The following is a 7,168-nucleotide window of genomic DNA, read 5'->3' as shown; positions in this document are numbered from 1 at the left end:
CATTTTTTTTTGTACTGACTTTACCCTTCACCTCTACACTGTAAAAATTTGGTAACCTGCAATTAAAAGGCTATTTATACCTGATTTAACCCACAAAAATGTTTTTTTTTTTGTTGTTGTTGGTATAAATTTACATATTTGGGTTGATTCAAGAACATTAAACAATATTTTATATTTGAATAAAACCAGTTAATTTCGATTTTTTTTTTTTCAGGTTATCGTTTTTTTTTTTTTTAGTGTACATGGAAAAATGTTGCCATGCCTCAGACAGTTTTCTTTCCATTTCTTTGTCTGGCAAACAAAGCTGTGCACTTTAGTTATGATAAGATCTCCCTTTGCTCCAATGGAGTGAGGTACCGAGAAACATGGCCACCATGGCACTGTTTCTCCTGTACAAATTCATCTTGTCCTCTTGACCTCCATGTACACACACACTGCACACAATCCTGGTGTTGTCTACTTACTGCCGTGAACTTAAACATGCTCCTCATGTTTGAAAACGTACACACAATACAGTTGTTGAGCCTAGTTTCTGTGGTATGACCAGGGTTTGTTTAGGCAGAAAATACATAAGCATTCTACATTCTCAATTATGCTTTTATCAGGTCATCAAACAGTCGAATGGAGATCATTCTTTCAGAACCAGCGCTGTACCAGGCACTAGAGAAGGACTCACTGTTTACTCATGGTGGGAATTGAGTGAGTCTGGATCTGCTCCCTGCTTTGGAAAAAAAGAAAGAGAGAATGAAAGATGTAATACTTTATAACACTAAAAATGATGTGTCACTCCTTCTCATATCTCCCAGACTGATTTTTGTTCCTTCAGCTCTTTTTCTGTCCTATTTAAAAAAAAAAAGTGCCCAGGCTGCAGTGCTGCTGGGTTTTGTTGTGCTTGTTTTTGCAAAGGGATCCAAGGTCTTGAAGAAGCGGAACTTCAGAAAGGGAGTCGTATCAGGCAGATCTGCTGTATATAAGGCTAACATTGTGAAGTGGTTTTGAGAGGCGTGGGAGATCAGAGTTCTGTGCTGCAGACAGATATACAGCACTTCAATGTAATGTCTCTACAGCACGTATGCAGACTGTTAGAACTGTCACTCTTTAAAACAGAGTATTTTTTTAAATCAATACGTTAATTTTAGCACGTATACAGCCTGAGGTAGGGGATAAAAAGTGAAAACATTTTCACACAACACAAAAGGAAAGGTTGAACAGAATGTTCTTTTCCACACAATGCATCAGTTACCTTGGGCTGCTAAAGCTCTTAAAATGGAGGAGAAAAGAAAAACTTGTCCACATCAGTCGTGCATTATATTAAAATATAATAAGTGCACAAGATTAAAACCATATGACCAAAACCATATGCTTTGTTTTTGATGAACAGATCAAAATTGAAGTCAACATTTGGTGAAAATCTGCTATAGATCTCAGTTCTCTTCTCATTCATGCGTGTTTATATTGCATGCTTGTTTAAAAGTTGGTGCTTGAAGACAATTTGGAATAACATGAGGGTGAGCAAATGATGACAGAATATTTGGGTGAATTTTCCTTTTTTAAATGAAAAGGGTAAGTAATGTTTTTTTTGTTTTTTGTTTACATTTTTTAACTTTAACAGATAAACCACCAAAAAAAAAAATCCCTCAACTGGAAATGTCGAATGTCATTTTGGGAAAAAAAAAAAAAAAAAAAAATTTGCCCATTACAGAAGAAAGAGAAAGGCACAGGTTTGGAACAACTTAAGGCTAAGTGATAGAATTTTCCCTTCAATTTGGTTTGACTTCTGTATGCAGATAACATTGCTGCACTTACATTAGTGACATAGTAAAATAAGTCCAGAACTTCACTGATTTAAAGTGCTTGTGAAACTGTAAATCACAATGAATCCCTCCTCCCCCACTCCTTCCACTAGCTGTCATGGCTCCAAACGCAGAAACAAGTGGACATCCTGAGCGGAAACCACTAACCCTGCCGCCACATTGCATTCCTTCACTTCATCTCCCCTCACTCTCGAACAAAGTCACTTGACCAGAAAAATGTTATTTTGGGAAAAAAAAAAAAAAAAAAAAAAAATCTGACCAAAAAGTTTGTTATGCAAAGCTTTGCACCAGCCGTTAGTTAAGATAAGATCATAGTCATTATTAAAGTAAATAAAGTCATTATTAAGTGCAAATCTGCTATAGCTCTCAGATCTCATTCATGCTTGTTTATAACTTGATTCTTGAAGACAATTTGGAACAACATGTACAAGTAAATGACCAAATTTTGGGGTGAATGGTCTTTTTAAGAGATCCTCTTATTATCCTCTTATTAAGAGGATAAGTACTTTTTTTGTTTACAAATTATTAAACAAAACAATTATCGACTTATAAACTATATAAACTATACTAGACTATATAAACTATATAAATTATAAACACTAAAGAAGTCATTTTTTCAGTTTCAAGTCAATCAAAACATATACTCACGAAATCAAAGAACAGACATGACGTCATTTCAGAAAGAAATCTGGCCAAAACTAAGGAGCTTTGGGGTTCATTATGGTGGTTCAAAATGGCTTGTCATCGAAAGCTTTCCAGAAAGCTTTGCACCGGCTGTTAAACACCTTTGAAATGCTATTGATTCGTGATGATCACATAATTGTTGGGAGAACTCTGGGGCTCCGTGTTCATGGATGTGAAAATGTTTTGAGGTTCATTTCTTCACTCATCTAAACATTGCTCCCAGTAGCATGGGTGGCTTCGTGATGTTCACCAACAGAATACCACTGCTCAGGTGTTTCTTCTGTTTACCCCTGAACAAAGAACTGCAAGAGTCTTGAATAATTGTCATATAGTAGTACAAATATTAATCATTAAATATCATTTTAAATAATACTAATTATACTTTGTACAGCAGTGGTGACTTTCCTATATGACCAGCATCACGATAGCTGTCAGTCAAAGTCCCCAAAGAGTGCCAAAGAGTTAACGAGGAACCAGCATGATCTACTCCTCCCACCCCATCAAAGACCCCCTAATGCCCTAAACCTCCTCTCTCTCTAGCCTCTAAACTCTCTCCATTACTACCCCTTGTCAGCCTCTGAGGTCTATTTGTTTTGATAGGCTGAGGCATAGCTGCGAGGCCTGGTCCCATTGGAGATTCATGTTTGGGGACAACAACAAGATGCAGACTGAATAAGAAGTCTGAAAAAAGAAGCAGGGGTTCTCTAAACCTCCGATAAGAAGATATGCATTGAGAATATAGGAGACGGCTAGAGGTGTCTTATCTGCTTTGTTGTGACCTACTCTGGCCTTGATCATTCAAATTGAGATGCTAAGATGATGTATGAAGGATTAGATTGGATGTTCTTATACGTCATCTTTGACACTATCTAATCATAAGTGGAAATGCTCTGATATGACTTTTACTTTTGAAATTAGGATGCATTAAGGCACACTGGGCAGCTAAGCCACAGCTCCAACATATTTAACAGTTCTACTGTATATAATCACTAAAGCAAATTCCTCGGATGTGCAAACATACCTGGCAATAAAGCTGATTCTGATATATTTGCAGGCATGCACAGTTTTTGGTATGAACCGTTAGTTAAGACTTCTTTCAAAGTTTTGTCATCTGAAACAAAATGGAACATGAATTGGAACTCATTTTTGCCATTTCACAATGTGTCTCCGTGTTTTCTCCTTCTTTATAAGACGGATCACATTATCCTGTTCTCCCTTACCTTTAGAAGTTGATCGAGAGATTCTGATCTGTTGACAAAAAACAGCATTGACCAGACATTCTCACCTTGCTCACTTCAAACACCATCTCTAGGAACAATTGGCCTGCTTGTAGTGAGCAGCAGTTCCGCGTACCTGTGTTTACCTTTGGTCTGCAAGCCAAGCCAACAGTGGAATTCAAAGGGCACGAGTGCTCACTCTCCCTGTTACCATTGTGTAAAGCACCCCCCACCACCACCATTAAAAGACAAAGGGCTCACTGGATAAGCAAATGTAACGCTCACCCCAAGCAACCTGAGAAAACAATATGTGATGCTGCCACAGTCTTTCAGTACATATGTTGAAACCAGTCCTGTTTGAAAGACCATCAGTCAAATACATTTATGGAATTGGAACAAAAATCTCTTAGCAAGTATCACTATTACTTGTGCTCGTTTTTTGGTGAGAGGCTTATACCCTAAACTTGTTAATAATGTTAAAAGTCGTTTTGCTAAAATACTGTCAAACTTAATTCTGGTGCCTTTTTTTTTGGCCAGTAAAAACACAAATTACCTTATTATTTATGGTGATAAGCAGTAAAAGGACATTCCCAGAAATCCTTGTGTGACATTGCATATGATTATATATATATATATATATATATTCTCAGTTTTGTTATCAGTAATGAACTTTAGGGTGTGTTGTTTGACATTATTTAATGAATGTTTATTATTTATGATGTATCATGTGGCTTTCTATTTTACCACCTGTATTTTTATGGTGATTATCATTTAAGGTAAAAAGCAGATTTTGATATATTAACGTTATATCACTTAATAAAATATATGGTTATACGTTATCAAATATACAGGCATCAATATGCCATTCTGTAATACCTGAAATATTGTCAGCATATTTTTTTATGATGAAACTCTGACAACCACAGCTACAGTTGTTTTTTGTTTGTTTTTTACAGTGAGTTAGTTTGTAACTAACTCTGATTTGGTTGCAACATTAGTTCTTAGATCTGTGGCTGTAAATTACAGTTAACTATAAACCATAACAAATTCTATTTCCATTTAAATATGCAGAATAAAATCTGCCAACGAAATCTATTTTAGCTCTATGTAAGTTAAATTATATAGTCAAAATAGTGTTTTTATAGAATACATGTTCATGAACTATATCTAAGATTATCCAGGGTCTATAAATAAATACTAATACACCAAAATGGAATATATTATGTTTATTTATTTATGGTTTTTTTCTGTTATAATGACACTAGGTGATTTGCATGGGGAAAGTGCATAGAAGTGCTGAGAGGTTATTTGTTCAAAATATGAGTTTAAATTAGTGCTGTCAAACGATTCATCGTGATTAATCACTTCCAAATAAAAGTTTTTGTTTATGTAATATATGTGCGTGTTCTGTGCTTTATTTATTATGTATGTACACTCATACAGTATACATTTTGAAAATATTTACAAGTATTTACATGTATAGATTTATATCCATATAATTTATATTACATATAAATATATTTAATGTATAAACATAACATGTTTTTCTTAAATATATACATGCATGTTTATTTATATCTACATAATAAATATACACAGTACACTCAAATATGTTATGTAAACAAAAATGTATTAATCAGTATTTCATGATTAATCGTTTATTAACCGTGATTAATCAGTTGACAGCACTAGTCTAAATGTCAACATCATATGTATGTTTATGATAAAATGGGTTTAAAAAAAATTATTCTGTCTCTTGAAAATCTAAAAACAAAATGGAATCCAATGGCACATTACACTTTTTGTAGGCTGTGAAGCTGTGAAGAGACTGAGCCAGGTCAGGGGATTGAAGAAGCTACAACGGATGGCAGTATGTTCTCAAGATATTTGAAACATTGTCTACGGATAAGACAACACCTGTAGAGGACAAGGCCCAGGTCGCCATGCATCTTTCAAGAACATGAGGTGTCAATAAGTAACATGATTATATGGGCTAGTTAATATTTAACCGGACCCCAGATTTGCGGCCCCCTAACAAAGCTGAACTGACACGGGCCTGCTGGTGCTGGTCCATGAGAAACCAAAAAAAAAAAAGAGTATACATGAGGGTAAACACATAAACGTCAAGTGAATCTGAGTCAGTTGAGGGTGGGGTTGTTTGTCGACGACGGATATGGAATTTTCAGACAGGGAGTGGAGATTTTATTGGTATAAATAAGGCTTTTATGAGCATTCAGGTGCAACTGTTGCTCATTTAGCCAAAAGGTAAGGAGTTATGGCACTCTTAAAAACGCATTCTCTCACTCAAAAACACTAACACGCTTCCCTTGCTAGGGTCAGGGGAACACGATTAAGGACTATCTATCTCCCCCAGATTTTCATTTTAGGAATGAACACGGTTGAAAAATTCATCAAAATATCTTCTTACGTGTTCTGCAGAAGAGAGAAATTTTCATTTTTGTGTGAACCACCAAAAGCTGAATTATGTATTTGTCAATATATCCTAAAGCATTCCAATAAGACAATTGTACAGGATTCTATTAGAACTTATTTATATTTTATCATAAAATTGGTCAAATTTATTTAATCATATTTTAGAGCCATTCCTATAAGATTCCCATCTAGGACTTTCTGTACAAAGGATTTGTTCTTATCTTGTTCATTTTCTTTGCAGCAGCTTGTTTACTGAGACAATGTACGTAAAAGAGAACGATTTAAATAGGACGCCAATGGATGCAGTAAAAAAAAAAAAATATATATATGTCACACTCTCACGGGGAGCAAGGGAACGAGGAAACGAGGAGATGCGGGAGTTGCTTAAAACCAATTGACTTTAATGATATAAACTAAAACAGGATACAGCTCAGGAACGCAGGAGGACATGAAGACATATAACACCGAACGCTCGAGACTTCAAAACACAGGGCTTAAGTAACAAGGGAGGAATCGAGGGAATTAATCAACATAACGAGGAAACAAGGGAAAAACAGGTGGAATCAAATTAACATAATGAGGACAGGAACAGGAAGACCAAAAATGGGCATATGAGGGAGGGAAACACAAGACACAGGAACACAAGACTGACAATTACTCCCCCCCCCCGGTAGGTGCGTCCCGCACCGTGACACCGTCCAAAGGGGAGAGGGGTGGGCGCTCTGGAGGCCTCTAGGGACAGGGTTACTGGACGGAAGGCCTCCAGGGCGGTGCCCATTCCGGGACCCACAGTGGAGCAGGGAGCTCGGGGAGCCATGGCGGAGCAGGGAGCTCGGGGGGCCATGGTGGAGCAGGTGACTCGGGAGGCAATGGCGGAGCAGGGAGCTCGGGAGGCCATGGTGGAGCAAGGAGCTTGGGGCGCCACGGAGAAGCAGGTAGTCCAGGAAGTCATGGCAGTGTAGGCAGTTCAGGAGGCCATGGCAAAGCAGCCTCCTAGGCCGCGGCCCATGCCCCCCCCCC

The sequence above is a fragment of the Sinocyclocheilus anshuiensis genome, unplaced genomic scaffold (assembly GCF_001515605.1).
Source record: "Sinocyclocheilus anshuiensis isolate Anshui unplaced genomic scaffold, SAMN03320099.WGS_v1.1 scaffold436, whole genome shotgun sequence".
Classification (NCBI taxonomy): domain Eukaryota; kingdom Metazoa; phylum Chordata; class Actinopteri; order Cypriniformes; family Cyprinidae; genus Sinocyclocheilus; species Sinocyclocheilus anshuiensis.
The sequence above is the reverse complement of the archived record's forward strand: the minus strand, read 5'-3'. Positions refer to the sequence as shown.